The 16433-nt window shown below is 41.9% G+C and overlaps 1 long non-coding RNA gene across 1 annotated transcript in view; it reads left to right on the plus strand.

The window, feature by feature from the left end:
- The window catches only part of LOC109552922 (uncharacterized), a 617019-nt gene that overhangs the window by 68066 nt on the left and 532520 nt on the right, over positions 1–16433 (plus strand). Inside the window, exon 3 of the long non-coding RNA XR_012324243.1 lies at positions 5975–6117. This is a non-coding gene — a long non-coding RNA (uncharacterized lncRNA). The remainder of the gene's footprint in view (positions 1–5974; positions 6118–16433) is intronic.

Here is a 16433-nt window from a genome sequence, read left to right on the forward strand (position 1 = left end):
TGAAGAGAAGGATAATGGGAAAGCACATAGTAGACCTACAGTGATTCAATCCAAGAAGGATTTGTGTTCATAATGAAGAAACAAGAGCACTTTTAATGGAAGCAGTGCTAGTTACTGCAGACTTGCTTGCTCAAAACGCATTCCAACCCTCTAGTAGTATGTAGAGCCAAGTCCCACTCTTCCCACAGTTGCCTGCAGTTTCGAATATGATTTAGGTTCTTCCAAGATGACGCACTCAAGTGAGACTGGATTTAGAAGTGAGTCATGTGGGAGAGGAGCAGGTAGGCAGGTCAGAGGCATCCAGTTTGCTGGTGCTGATTATGGCAGAGGCAACTCTGCAGGCAGCTTTCCAGTTCGGCGGTCAGCTTCCTGGTGGAGGCAGAGGCGGCAGAGTTTTGGAGCCAGCTGGTGTGGCAACAGCTCTTGTCTTGGCAGGAGCCTCCTGACTCTACACTGCCCTGTGGGGGCTGGAGCAGCGGCTGTACTGGCAGCCCAGTTCTCAGACGTGCATCTGGGAGTCACTCACTGAAGGTCAGTCTAGAGCAGCACTATCCTATAGAAATGTAAGAACACACGTACGTCGTTTAAACTTCTCTAGTAGCTGCAGTTGCAGTCCAAAGAAATAGGTGACATTAATTTTAATAGTATATTTTGTTTAACCCAATATATCAAAAAATAGTATAATTTCCACATGTAGTCAAGATATCACTTTTTTCGTACTGATGCGTATCTTACCTGAGACTAGCCACATTTCAAGCACTCAGCTGTCTGTGGCTCCTGTATTGGACAACACAGGTCTAGGGTCCTTTTTATTCCGTCTTCCTGCCAATTTAGTAAATAATTTAATACCTTGTAATAAATTTCTCTCTGCTTAAACTTGTGGGTTGTGTTTTCCACAGTTGAACACTGGCTGTTATAGAAGCAATACCAGATAAATAAACATAAAAAGGACTCAATCTGTACCAGCAAAATGAATGAAAAGAAAACCATACTTAGACACACTGGTACAAATTCTTTGAACTGCAAAGATGAAAGAACCTCAGATGTATCCAGACAGCCTCCCTTGTCCCCTTGTAAATCTATTAAAGAAAAATATACAGATTGGCCTTAGCCTTCTTTCCTGCAAAGAAAAATGGCAGAAGGAAATGGAATGATGACTATACATTTGGGGGATAGAAGGTATAGCTTGAGAATTTTATACTCAGCCAAGTTGTTTTTCAGGTGTAAACATAGCAGAATGACAGATGTGTAAGGGCTCATGAAACATACCACGCATAGAGCTCTCTTGAAAAAGTTATTCGCTGATGTTTTCTTTTCCATATCAACCTTCTCCTGTTTTGCTTCTGCCTCTTTTAGTTTCATAATTTCTTGTTCTTTTTTTTTTTCCTGGCTACTTAAAAATTAAAAAAATTACTTTTCTTGAGGATACTAAAATACATTTATTAAAAAAAATTTAAAGTGTGTCATTTTAATTTTCTTTTAACAGCGATTTCATCCATTGATTGTAATGGAGTTGGTGTTCTTTCTTAACATTACTTTTCTTCCTGTGTTTTGGATTTCGGTTTGCAGGCCCTTCTTGAAAGGAAGATTTTATATCTTTATTATTCTCTCTGCCTATTTTCTCTCTCTGATCCCCTGCACCCCGACTCTTGTGGTTTTGAGGTTTGTCTCCACCTGGTCCGTGGGGTCCCCAGGTCTTATATTGGCTGCTTGGTGCTCCTGCTCCACAATGATGTTGGGGATGTCACAGATACAGTCACTGAGCCCATAGACAGCTTGGCTGGCAGCCAAGTGGAAAGGCTGAAGTGTGCCCTCCTAAGCTTGCAGCATCACAGATGCCGTGGTCAAGGTCGCAGGCAGCCGCTGCTTTCAGTTTCCTTTCTTGAGTTGGGGAGCCTCACTACAGGCCCTGGTCTCAGGCCAGGAGCCTGGCCTCCCAAGGGGTATTCCTATTCCTGTCGCTAGGGGCGATAGTCAGCCTGTATGCTCTGGGCGGGCCCAATTGTTTGTTTCCATCCAGAGTTTATTCTAGTGGTTGCCGCATCCATGCTCACTGTTTGGTGCCTGTGTTGTGCTAGTTATTAATATTATCAGTATCAACCTGACCTGTTAACCCCACAGAAGCTGAGTTTCTGGCCACCTCAGATTGCTTCTTGACCTGGAGCCCAGGAGGCCTGTAGCTTTCACTGCTACATCTAATGCTTTGTATTTCTGTTCCAGTTCTGGGCATTTGTTCATTTTGTTTTTTAAACAAATGTAAAATTTAAAGTTAAAAAAATAAATAAAAATTGAGGTATAATTGACACACAACATTATACAGTTGACCCTTGAACAACTCAGGGGTTAGGGGCGCTGACACTCTGCACAGTTAAAATTCTAAAAATCTGTGTATAACTTACCATCGGCCCTCGGTATCTGTGATTCCTCTACATCCTCAGTTTCCTGTATCCACGGTTCAGCATTGGCAGGTTCAACCAACTGTGGACGGTATAGTACTGTAGCATTTACTATTGAGAAAAAATCTGTGTACAAGTGGACCCATGTAGTTCAAATCCATGTTCAAGGGTCAACTGTGTTAGTTTCAGGTGTTCAACATAATGATTTGATATTTGTGTATGTTGCCAAATGACCACCACAATGTCTAGTTAACATGGCTGTGACTCTTATTTTCTTCTGTATTTTATTTATTAAAAAAATATTTATTTATTTATTTGGCTGCACTGGGTCTTAGTCGCGACACGTGGGATCTAGTTCCCCGACCAGGGATCGAATCTGGGCCCCTTGCATTGGGAGTGTGAAGTCTTAGTCACTGGACCACCAGGGAAGTCCTCTTTTGTATTTTATCTATCAATAAAGGAGCAGAAGAGAGGACCTCAAGATATATACTTACAATGTCATCTTGGCAAGAAGTTTCTTAAAGATGTGGTCTAGATGACCAAGACATATATCAAAGTGAAAGTCATAGTATTAAAGTATTGCAATATTTTAGTTTTAAAGAGTTGGTGGAGAGTGCCAAAATTTACCAAATAAAGTCTAATTAATTGACTAATTGTAGACACAAAACAGAATGTGTTAACATTCTTTAAAGTGAATATATATAATTTAAAAATAATAATTTTCCTAAAATATAGTGTTATTATAATATGTGATATAATAGTGGAGGTGAGTGAAAGGTAATAAATGCTATAAAATTAATAGACATTGTAAACAAACACACATTCATTTAGAAATGGGAAAAAAAGAAGAAACAATTTAAATATTTCATAGTTTAAAGTAGAGATTAAAAACTACAACTATAGACGATTTAGAAAATATGGGAAATGAGAACATCATAAGGAATGAGGCCAAAATTGTGTTCAGCAAATTGATATTCTTAAGGGAGTTCATTATTCAACAAGCAAGCATTCAACCTAAGAAACACAAACTGAACCAACTTAAGGAAAGCAGTGGTAAGAATGAAATATTAAGTAAACTATTAACAGAAATCTCTGACTTAGAAAACAGAAAAACTGTAGAATTAATACATTAATTTAAGAGCCAGTTCACTGAAAAACCAATATCTTTGTCAAGAAAACCTTGGGAAAATAGAGATGGAAAGAGAAAAAAAATTTTTAAAGAGAAATAAGATAAAATTATAGGCATAGAAGTGGTTAAACTTTTATATTAAAAAGTTCTCTTCTGTAAGAAGAATTACTGAAGTTTATAGGAATGGAACAATAGGAAGGCTGGGACTTGTTTTAAAATACAGTGCTTCGGGCTTCCCTGGTGGCGCAGTGGTTGAGAGTCCGCCTGCCGATGCCGGGGACATGGGTTCGTGCCCCGGTCTGGGAAGATCCCACATGCTGCGGAGGGGCTGGGCCCGTGAGCCATGACCGCTGAGCCTGCGAGTCCGGAGCCTGTGCTCCGCAACGGGAGAGGCCACAACAGTGAGCGGCCTGCGTATGGAAAAACAAAACAAAAAAAATTTACAGTGCTTCTTGGCTATGAGATGAGTAAGGTCTGAGGATCTAATGTATAACATGGTGGCTATGGTTGTTAATACTGTATTGTGTTATTGAAATTTGCTAAGATTTTAGATCTTAAATGTTCTCACCAAGAAAAAAAAGATAAATATGTGATAAAATGGATGTGTTAATTAACAAGATTGGGGGAATCCTTTCACAATGTGTACGCCTATCAAACTATCATTATGTATACTTTAGATATCTTACATTTTTATTTGTTAATTATGCCTCAGTAAAGCTGAAAAAAATATAGGGCTCCATTTATAAAAGGTGATTGAGGAATAAGTGAAAGAATATTGGCAAAAATGTTGATTACTTTTAAGCTGGGTAGTGTATATGTGGAGATCCATTACATATTCTCTCTCATTTTATGTGTGCATAAAAATTTCTGCAGTTAAAAGTTGAAAAATTTAAAAGAGAATGTCATGTTTGACTCTATGGTAATACATTTAGAAATCTTCCTAATGAAGTAGATGGTTTTCTGAGAAACACATTACTAAAACTGACTCAAGAAGTAGAAAATCTGAAAGAAAAGCAACCCTGGAAGAACTTATAAAAGAATTACCTCCAAAAGAGATTCTGAGATCTGTTAATGTTATTAGTGCATTTCTTCAAGAAACACCAAATTCTTATGCTCTGTAAATTATGTCGAAATAAATGATACCATCAAATTCACTCTATAAAGTTAGCGTAACCTTACCACTAGGACCTGATAAATGAACAACAAAAATATGAAACTAGAACAGTTTTATGTGCAAGTATTTATGGGAAATTTCTAAATGAAATGACAAAGAAATTAAACTCAGTTGCATTCAGCTGATCAATCTCCACTTAAGCAATTCAGCAGATTAAGAGAAGTTCATCATTTCCTCTGTAAAACATACTGACTGATGACCACAGAAGGACGAATGCTCAAGATCAGTTTGCTCTGGTGTGTTCTTGCAGTTTTGTTCAGATAATAACATGTTTCCAAACCAGTTTATGTCAGTTTTATTTGTTTTGGTATTTATGCAATCTAATTAAGCATTTGTGTACACTGATAAAATATGATTGTGGAAAAAAGAATTGTACCTGTGAAAGCTAAATTGAATATATTGGGAGAACTCGACACAAGTGAGGCAGTAAAAAAGGATGAGACAAGTGTAAACTTTGGGAAAAATTGCTCTCCTCTCTGCTGTCTTTGCTGTGAGCTTTATCCTAAACGGATTCCCCAAGCTGGTTGACAGTAGCTCCTGAGGTTATGTGCTTCATTGTTCTTGTTTAGGGATAGGAGTGTCTTTGTGTCAGTATTTAAAGTACCTTATTAGACCGATTTGGGTCACATGCCCACCCTGGACCAATCATAGGGCACGGCTTATGCTGATTGACTTGGTCAAGGTCTATACCACAGCTGGGGTTGGGGGTGGAGCCAGCTTTTCTGGACCCACTTGTATCCCCTGAAGAGCATTAGGAGGCTACCGGGAAGGGGGTGAGTGTGGATACTGGGGAGATAATCAACAAATATCTTTTATATTAATGCAAATTATGTCATCCACATAGTCAAGTAAAAAAAAACCATGGTAATTGTAATGGAGTAAAAGACATTCTCTATAAAAATATTTGGCAGATTAAAGAGTAAAACACTAATATCCCCAAAGAAAAATGGGCAAAGTTCATAAACAGAACTGGCCAATAAGTATGTGGAAGGTACGTAATTTCAATAGTAATCAAAGAAATGAAAATAAAAGCTATTATGTCATACCACTTTTTGCTTAATCAGCTGACTAAGTATTATGCAAGGAGCAGGGTTGTCCCAAATAACCCTGTGTGCTTACCTGGTGTTGTAGACAGAATTACACCCCCAACAAGATTCACAGGTTGAAGCTCTAACCCTCCATGTGACTGATTTGGAGATAAGCCCTTTAAGGAGATAATTAAGATTAAATGAGGTCATAAGTGAGAGGCCCTAACAATAAGATTGGTCCTTATAGGAAGAGGAGGAGATACCAGGAGCACTTGTGCTCAAAGAAAGCCCATGCAAGGACACAGTGATGAGAAGGAAGCCGAGGAGAGAGGCCTCAGGAGAAACAAAATCTGCCAACACCTTGATCTTGGACTTCCAGCCTGCAGAATTGTGAGAAATACATTTCTGTTGTTTAAACCACTCCATACTGTGGCAGCCCTAGTGGACTATTAAGTTGCCTGGGCCAGAGGCTAACAGGGCTCAGGGCCTTGCTCTTCCCCCAGCTGGAGGGGCAATCCCCAAGGTCACCTTCTTGAGGAACTTAGGCTTCCTCCCCCTACCAAGGGAGGGACTGAACTGAAACATCCTTGGGGCTCCAGGGTCTCCAGGTGCTGGGTAGCTGGCGTTCCAAGACAATTCCTGTAAATAGCTGGCACCCCCAAACCAGATTGCTTGGCATGCTGGTAAGGCTGCCCTCTCATGCTTGTCATATAAGAAAGAATAGGGCATGGGTCCAGCAGACCCTGGCATGCCTCTTCATGGGCTGATGGAGTGACCGTGGGTCCTTGTCATGCTGACCCTGGCCTCGAAATCTTCTTTATCCAATTAAGCTTATTCCTTAGCCCATGTCATGGGATGTTGTGAAATTTCACCCAAACCCTAGTGCATTACATGGGGAGACCCAGAAGAGAACATATGACACAAAAGAGAGATTTAAGAAATGATATACTCAGTGGTGATGAGGTACAGGTAATGGACATTCTCATCTTGTCTGTTAGCCTAAGACTATTTTACAACCCTTTGCAGAACCAATTTATGATGTGTTTAAAGAGTCCTCAGTATATCAATTTTTAAAAATTATGGGAATATACTTATTAAGTAGTGAATTCATCGCTATGCATCAAGATACCAGGGAGGGCTTCCCTGGTGGCGCAGTGGTTGAGAGTCCGCCTGCCAATGCAGGGGACACGGGTTCGTGCCCCGGTCCGGAAAGATCCCACATGCCACGGAGCGGCTGCGCCTGTGAGCCATGGCCGCTGAGCCTGCGCGTCCGGAGCTTGTGCTCTGCGACGGGAGAGGCCACAGCGGTGAGAGGCCCGCGTACCGCAAAAAAAAAAAAAAAAAAAAAAAAAAAAAAAAAAAAGATACCAGGGAAATTTAACAAAAGTATATAGTGTTGAACAGAAAGTATTTTAGCTGTAGCATTAGAGTGAAAAATGCATAAAATTCTATTTTCTTCCACCGGAGACTTTATACCTATGTTGTTATTGATAATTTTCCAGATAAGTTTCTAGAGAACAACAGAAAAGCTGCCACTTCCTGATCACAATTTCAATGGCAATCTTTTAAAAAAAAATAAATAAAAATATTAAAAAAAAGAAAAATCACGCAGGCAGAGACAGACCCCACTAGAACCTTCTTCACTAACCATTCTTCCGGGTTCACTAATTTGATGTTGTTTTATTTTCTGTGACATTAAATTCAAGTTTTTATTTAACCATCAATTTTTTTTTACTCTCTCTTAAAAAGAATTATATTAAAGGTAGTGTAGCCTTCTACGTTCTTAGGCGAGTAGCCCAGGTATCAGGTAGCCAGACAGACCATGTGTTTTGGTACTCATTTCTTGACAGTGCTCTGTACATCAGTTGCAAAGGATTCCTTAAAATGAAATCTGGGATTTCTGCCGTGGTTCTTTGTTACCGAGTACATTCTGAGGAACATACATTAATAGATGATCAATTCTTTTCATTTATAATGGGAAGGCATAGAAAGCTACCATAAGAAAGAATTGTTTCTACCATTAATTCCACTTAATCCTTACCCACCTGCATCACTGGATATTAAGTATTATAATAGATAAACTGAAAGTAAATTGTCAGAGCTTTTGAAATCCAATCTCCACAATTATTGCTTACCACTGGGGGATCAGTGTCACAACTCTGTAATATTTGTTTAGTCTAATCCCTCCTTCACTAATTAGAAACACTAAAAGATCACAGAATTTCCCTTCCTGGCCCTTCCCTCAGTGGTGGTGTTTGTAAAAAAAAAAAACCAAAACTGAACAAACAAAAACCCACTGAATACCCAAGAGCCAACTAAACCCCCCATGGCACTCACCAGTGCTCAGGTGACAAAGCCTGGGGTAGGGGGTGGGGAGCTTGGGAGTAATGTTAAACTGACACTGTAAACAAGGACACTGCAGAATGCTACTTTCCTATGTGAAACAATGAGTGACAACTTCATCTGAAACAAAACAACTCACCAGACTTCTACTAACCAACTTCTTTTCCTTGATCTTAAAACGAAGTCTTATTTACGGAGTGCCTCCCAAGTTCAAGGCGCAGTAGTGAGCATGATGCCTCTGTCATCTAACGATAACAAAGTACTTTGCAACTAGGCTTTCTGATGTACCAGACAAATGGAAAGAGAAGACAGCCACACCAGAGACCAAAAAGGGAGGTGGGAGTGGGGAAATCAACTTTTAAGATTCGTCACATTTGTCAGTGGCAATTTAAAAAATATCTCTCTGTGCCCGCCACCCTGCTTTGAGGGCTAAAGCTGCAACTGGAACATTTAACATGAACATTTAGTGTTAAATTTGACATTTAACATTCAGACGAACAGTGAGGCCATCTTGTGGCCACTTAGAGAAGTTTCCGCTTTCCGACACCCAGTGCTGTTTGCGTTCCTACACTTGCACCCCCTCATGCTGAGGTGGGACCTTGAAACTGAGGCTGCTGCACAGTGGTGAGGACTTTTGGTATCTCCTCAACGAAATCTTGTGGAATGAGTCCAAGATTCAACTGTCAAATTTAAATTCCATTGTTTGTGGGCTGGTGCGTGTTGTAGGATTTCATGCTATGTGGTTAATATGTATGCACATGTCCTGTCACCCGTTTACAGCTAGATTCATCTGTCAATCATCCTGTTGAAATGGAAAGTTCCTAAAACAATAAAGTTCTGCTGGAAACATATAACAACGGGGTACCGTAAACAGAAGCAGGGCCAGGTTGGAAGGACAGCACAGAGAAACACATTTCTGGACTTCCCTAGTCCCAGTCCTTTGTGAATTATTTGTAAACGATATTGCCAGTTCTCAGAAAACATATTAACCCCTGTGTGGGTGAAAGAAATATTATTACGATGTAAAGAACAGGTGGGTCATGTTTTCTAAAAATGTCTCTTTCCCTGGACAAAGGCCTACTAGAATTCTGACTTGAGTTGTAAGAAGCAAATTCATCTTTGCTTAGCAAAGATTTGCAAATACTTGGAACAATCACTTTGATGATTTTATCTCTCTGTGTTGTGAATTCACAACTCCTCCTTGACTCTACATTACGAATAACTCTTTGTTATTTATAAATGTAATCCCTTTTCAACCATCCTTAAGTATGAGAGATGTAATTTCCCTTTCCAATTCTCAAGTACTTTTATTTTCCTGTTTCTTTTTTTCCCTCTGAAAGAGGATGTAAAATTTCTTTATAAATTAGAGAAACAAAAAACACAAAGCAAATTTTGAGGGAAAAGTGTTTTTCCCTCCTTTGAATCACTTAAGCTCTTTTGGGCTATCTTTGTGAGTTGGAATACCAGATACTGCCTTGAATAAACTGTGTGAATTATGAAACGAATGCAGATCTGTTCTCTGGCTACTTTGAGCTTGTGCAGGGAGATCAAAGGAACCAGAAGAAAAAAACAAAGACCAAAGAGAATTGGAATGCTCAGTGAATCTCTTTCTGAAGAATATACTGCAAACTTTAGAAAGCTTCCCTGTGATATTAACAGCCTATGCTTGTCCAGTGATTTCCAGTTTCTAAAGTACTTTTATGTCCATTAGCTCAGGACTACCCTAACTAGAAGGGCAGTACAGGCATTATTGTTTTCTTGTTACAAAGGAAAGCACATACTTGAAGAGACTGAGTGCATAGCATGGGGCTGCTCACCTTGTGATCATGGGAACCGGTATTTGAACCTGAATCTGCTGTCTCCAAACTTAGCCTCTTTCTGCCTCATCACAAATTCCACTGGCTTTGGTTACCCTGGAAAGGGTAGTCTGTGTTCATACACATTCTGCTAGTAGATCGTGCATTCCTGGGTCTCCTGCAGCCCCACACCCTGCATCTGCATACGGCAAATGGTTTCCATGGAAGAGCTCCAGACGGGGAAATATTTTCGAATCAGTCTGAGTTAAATACCAGACCCTATTTGTAATTTCTGCTTAGGCCTAAGCACTTAAAGGATTCCAAAGGGCAACAGTTGTGAGTCCATTTGGCATCCCTTCTTGGGGTAGTGGAGAAGGGGATGGCAAGTCAAAGGAGGTTAGAATTATCCAGTCCCAGCTGAGCCCAGCTGCCAGGGCCTAAGCCGAACTGATGGAAGAAAATCCAGCAGAGTTCTGAATCAGATTTCAGTGGTTCCATCTCGAATAGGATTTTCTCATGGGTCTGGCAAGAGCCACACTGGATTTTAAGTGAAATTAAGCTGTGGACTCTGGGGGATAACACAGGAAATTACAAATGAGAGCTGCTTGTCTCAATAGCCACATCTTGTCAAGAGGCCCCATCCAGGGCCTCTGTTATTCGAGGAACGGGGATGCATTGGAATCCAGTTTTGAGCCCCTGGGGAAAGTTGTTTTAGAGTAGAGTGGAGACTCAGAAGGTTGGTTCTGTTTCTTTACGAGGCATGTGATCTCGAATCAGGCACACAGCTTCTCCAAGCCTCGGTTTGTTAATCTGTAAACAGGAAAGTAATAATACTGGCCTATCAGGTTTTTTGTTTTTGTTTTCTGGTGAAAGGCATTTTATAATCTGTAAAGTGTTCTAGAAATGCAGGGCTTGTTATTATTATTGTCATTACTTACAGGTCATTACTTGCAGGGGAAGGGAATAGAGATGCATAAGAAATAAATGGAGTTTTGAAGAGAAGAAAAGGAACAGCGGTAATATAATTAAAATCAATTTTTAAGTGTTTACAGGCATCTGGAACCATAGTAAGAGCTATAAAAATAAGCTTCCCGAGATGTAATTGGTAATCCGAGGCCGTTGCATGAAATGGCTCAGAGCTGATGGGGTAGAGGTGGAAGTTAGGGGAGGAATGAGGTGTAACATCAATGCAGCACCTATGATGTGTGAGGCATTTTTGAAGATGCCATTATCTCCTTAAGCCTCCTTACGAAGTATGTACCAACCTCATTTTAGAGAGGAGGAAACGGAGACTCAGAGGCCTTGAGCACTTTGCTCAAGGCCCCATGGCCAGTGAATGAAAGAGCTGGGACTTTGCCTCCCAAGCACATCCTCATGTGCAGACAAATGAACCAGTCAATAGGGTGTAAACTAGGTAATTCACAGGACATGCTCTCAAAAGGGGTGAGGCCCGAGAAACGAGAAGGCAGCCCTGAGAGCTAGGGTGACCAGTGCATCCCGATTTGCCCGTGACTGTCTCCATCTTAGCACTGAAAATGCTGTGTCCCAGCCCCTCACCCTGGGTCCTCCTCAGTCCCACGCAAACTGGGACGGTTGGTCACCCTATAGCTGACAGTTAGGGGATGTGCCCTTGGTGAACATAAGCAATTTCTCGGGATATCAGCATCAGATGGGACTTTCATGGATGTGATGGAACAAGACAAAAACGAGACTACTCTGAAATTATGTCTGAGCAGGAATAAAAACAGACACCTTGCAACTGCAAAAATGACCAAATACCCCCCTCTCCTGGCTAACAAGAGGGACTACTGTTTCTTCTTCAGTGACAACTCTAGGCCTGCTTCTTTCTTCCTGCCTATTAAAGAAAAATTAAGATAATCACTAAATTTACCTACTTTCTCACAGCTCCCAATTCACTTCATTGAGTCCTCCTGCAAATCAGCTAACACAGGCCCGACTCCTAGAGCAAGCCCTTCCTGAACACTCTTTCTTTCTCTTTTTTTTTCTTTTTTTGTCTGCATTGGGTCTTCGTTGCTGTGCGTGGGCTTTCTCTAGCCGCAGAGAGCAGGGTCTACTCTTCGTTGCAGTGCACGGGCTTCTCATTGCGGTGGCTTCTCTTGTTGTGGAGCACAGGCTCTAGGTGCGCGGGCTTGAGTAGTTGCAGCACACGGGCTCAGTAGTTGTGGCTCGTGGGCTCTAGAGCGCAGCCTCAGTAGTTCTGGCGCACGGGCTTAGTTGCTCTGTGGCATGTGGGATATTCCCGGACCAGGGCTCAAACCCGTGTCCCCTGCATTGGCAGGCGGATTCTTAACCACTGCGCCACCAGGGAAGTCCCCCTGATACCCTTTTTCTGAGATGCTTCATGTTTCCTCATGATGTCAGGTGGCCTCATAGCAGGGTGCAGCACCAACTCTATTTGACCTCAGGTATGTTCCTGGATGGTCTTTGACTAGAGGACATTGACAGGACTTATACAAGGTCAGTGTATTAAGGGGGGCCACGTTTCACTTGTGGTATTGTAATTCTCTCTCTCTGGGCCATCTCTACAGCTAGACCAGATGTTTTTCAAAGCAGAATCACTTACTAAAGATGGTAACTAGCATGTAGGGAGGACTTCCACTTGCCAGGCACCATGCTAGGCTCTCTCCAAGAACTGACCCATTTAAGGCTCACCAACACTTTCTGAAGCAGGTGCTATAATTTTCATTAAACAGATGCTGAAGAGGAGGCTGAATGAAACTATGTCCATTGCCCGGAGTTAGTAAGTGGCAGAGCCAAGATTCAGAACCATTGAGTTTGACTCTAGAGCCCTGCTGGCACCCACAGAACATTCAGCGTTTGGGGAATAGATCAATAACCAACTTCTCTTCAGTCAGAGGTCTTGGCATCATAATAATACGAAGGTTTCCTGCTCTGAGCCATGCACTGTTTTGAACACTTTCCATGTGTTAACTTACTTGACCCTTACAACAACGCCATAGTTGGTACCTCCATTTTACAGTTAAGGATGAGGCTCCCAGAGGTATACAATACATTTATATAGAGTTTAGAGTGAACAAGATCTTTTCACATTTGCATTTTCTAAGCCCTGTGAAGTACTGAATTTCATTAATCTAAGATGCTAGTTGTCATAAGATGCACCATTATTTTATGTGCCACTGAGAAAAAAAAGCTGCCAGTTAAAATTTGTAAGATGTCCTCGAATGTACCCAGTTTTTGGAGATGCTAAAATGCAAGGAAAAAGACATTTTAGAATTGATGAAATGGAGTAGGTATTTTTATCCCCATTGTTTAGATGCAGAACCTGGGGCTCAGAAATGAGTATATTTCTCAAGATCATAAAAGTAGCAAGAAAGGGACTTGAATCCAGGTCCACAAAATATGCTCTTTCTTCCGTGCTATTCTAAACATTATGGGAGTCTTTGACCCCTGAGTTTAAAGGAGGGCTGAAGGAGTGTGTCTGACTCTAGGCCGTCCCTGAGTCAAAAGACTTTTTGGGCCAGGGAACACTTTCTGTGAAGTTTATATCACATTTTGTGGGTGGCCCTGTCTGCATCTAGATGCAGGGTGAGCTCTTCTTCTTTGCTTTTTAACTTGGCTAAGACTTTAGGTTCCTGTGGGTCCTTTGGCCAAAGAGATTGCATGAATGAGCTCACCATGCCTGGTGATGCTTCTCTTTTCCAAGCCCCAGAGATTCTCTGTAGAACTCTCTCTATCTCTCTCCCTGGGCTTCCCCAGTTGTGGTTTAGGTCTGGGACTGTCAACTTGCTTTAAGTTATCATGGGTCAGAGATCTCGCAAGGAGTCTAACTCCATATTTGATGCTCCACTTTTGACAGCTCTTAAGACTCACCTCTTCTTCTCCCTCTCTGCCCCACATCTGAGCAAGCTGATAAGAAAGCCACAGTGGTCTCTCCTTTGGTCTTGGTGGGAGATTTAAAGGATGTTAGCCCCTGCCAGCATGTGGGTACCCTCACTCTGATCCTACACTCTGTCTATACCCTATAACCCTACCCAGCTTCCTTTCTTTGTGTTCCCAAGGCATTTTGGGCCTGACTGGGAGGTCTGCCCTGATCTCCCCAGAAAAGCCTCAATTATATACATCATAGCCTTTTCATAGCCTTCTGGTATATGTGTGACATTCTCCGTCTTGACATCCAAACTAAATTTTGAGTGGGGGTCCCTCCCGCTTCTGTAGAGAGGCTGCAACAGACCCCTCAGAACAACTCAGCAGAGCCACGTCATCTAAAACCTATTTAATTTTTTTTTTTTTTTTTTTTTTTTGCGGTACGCGGGCCTCTCACTGTTGTGGCCTCTCCCATTGTGGAGCACAGGCTCCGGACGCGCAGGCTCAGCGGCCATGGCTCACGGGCCCAGCCACTCCGCGGAATGTGGGATCTTCCCGGACCGGGGCACGAACCCGTGTCCCCTGCATTGGCAGGTGGACTCTCAACCACTGCGCCACCAGGGAAGCCCTAAAACCTTTTTAAATTTTTTTTTAACAGAGAAAAATGTTAGTCATTTCTACCTAGATATTTTTAAAATGAAGAGAGGTTATGCTCACCAGCTTCTGTGTTCAATTGAGTCTATCGATGCCTCTCCATGGTAGTTTGCTGAGAGAGCCGGCAGGAAGGGCTGGCTATGTGCAGCTCAGCCATCATCTTATGTTGGCCAGTCATGTGAGGATTAAGGCAGGGGATGGAAGATACTCCAGGCTGTCAGCCCAAATAGACAAGGCTAAGGGAATCTGTGGGCTTTAAAAGGTTCTTCTGGAGCAAATGAGAAAGGGAATGGATAAATCAGACAGAAAAATGAAAAAGGAGTGAAAAAGACCAGTGAATTATACAGAGAGAGAGAAAGATTATGAAATTAGAGGAAAAATAGAAAGAGAAATTAGAAATAAAAAGAATGAAGAATGAAAAGCTAAAACTAATGAATTGCCGGAGAGGCCTGGTACATTAAGAAATGGGAGGAGAGGGCTTCCCTGGTGGCGCAGTGGTTGAGAGTCCGCCTGCCGATGCAGGGGACACGGGTTCGTGCTCCGGTCCGGGAAGATCCCACATGCCGCGGAGCGGCTGGGCCCGTGAGCCATGGCCGCTGAGCCTGCGCGTCCGGAGCCTGTGCTCCGCAGCGGGAGAGGCCACAGCGGTGAGAGGCCCGCATACCACAAAAAAAAAAAAGAAAAGGAAAAAAAAGAAATGGGAGGAGAAATGAAAAAGGAATAATTGGACAAGGAGAAGACAGTAAACAAGATAAACAATAATACAAGAAAATGATGTTCCCATCTTATGTAGGCTTTTAATCAAGAACCACAAAGTTTTACCACATGAGGGTTGAAATACATCCATTTCTCAGGGGGGGTGGAATGAACAGGGTAAGCTAGTTGCTGTTTGGACACAATTCGCAAAGTAATTACAATGTCTAACAATGCTGTTCCCAAGACTGAATCATTAATCACCATTTCCGATGATGCTGAAACCGTAATGAGAAAACCCATACCAATGTTTCCCAGGTCAGTTTCAAGCTCTGTTATTAGAGGTATGGAGAGAAATCCATGGTATATTATTTTCCTGATTCTGAGTTGACATTTCAAACAGCACAGTGTGAAAATACAAAGACAGCGCCCTTTTAAAGGTCAATAGTGATTTCCATTACAATCCATGATTTATCATTCAGCCCAGAAGATTTATTCCAGGCTGGGATGTAACCCAAGAGTTTGCTCTACACAGGGGGGAAGCAAAGCAGAAAAAAAATTACCTAGTAGTTTTAAGGGCCTTTTCCCCCATGTACTTTTCCCTTTGAGCTCAAAAGGCAGGCACCAGACCAAATCTTCAAACATTTGCATTTGGGACCTTCTCTCTGTTTTGTGATAAATTCTCTCCAACCCCTCCACAAAGATCTGCTCCCAGTAGCCTGAGAGGTCTGGGGAAAATGCCGTTCAGAGTTTCTCCTTTTTGGCATCTTGAAGGAGTATTCTTGAAGAGTGTTAAAGAGTCTCTTCCTCCCTTTCTACCTGCCTTCCTCTATCTGGCTTTCCCAGCCGGAGAACACTGCTTCCAGAGAATTCCTCAGGCCCTTTAGCCATCCAGGAAAAGAATGACTTCAATACAGGGCATCTCGAATATTTAAGAAAGGGCTATCCTAGGTGGCTTCTGCCCACAAAGGCAAGGTTCTTACCTTCGCTGGCAGCTCAGTGGCTGGGAGCATTTTGGATCAAATCAGGTAGCAAACTGGCTCGGAGGCTGTAGAACAAGCCATGAAACCAAAGCTGGATTGACAACAGGTGATAGTATTATTTTGTAAGGTTTTTTCCCTCTTAGTTATATTACCACCCAGTAGTATTGTGGGTCCCAAAACTGATGGAAAATGACTAAATTAACTAGGATGCCTGGGCCTCTTGTTATTTTACTGGCTTGAGAGTGATGCTGTCTGCTATCTCTTCTAACTGTTAACATTGACCTGGTTGACTTAATGCACGTGACCAAATTCAGAATCTTGGCAGAGAGCATCCGAAAACAGGTGTATTTGGAGTCAAGGCTAGTTGGGGGGTGGGAGAAGGGAGACTTCT

This window comes from Tursiops truncatus, chromosome 11 (assembly GCF_011762595.2).
Source record: "Tursiops truncatus isolate mTurTru1 chromosome 11, mTurTru1.mat.Y, whole genome shotgun sequence".
Lineage (NCBI taxonomy): Eukaryota > Metazoa > Chordata > Mammalia > Artiodactyla > Delphinidae > Tursiops > Tursiops truncatus.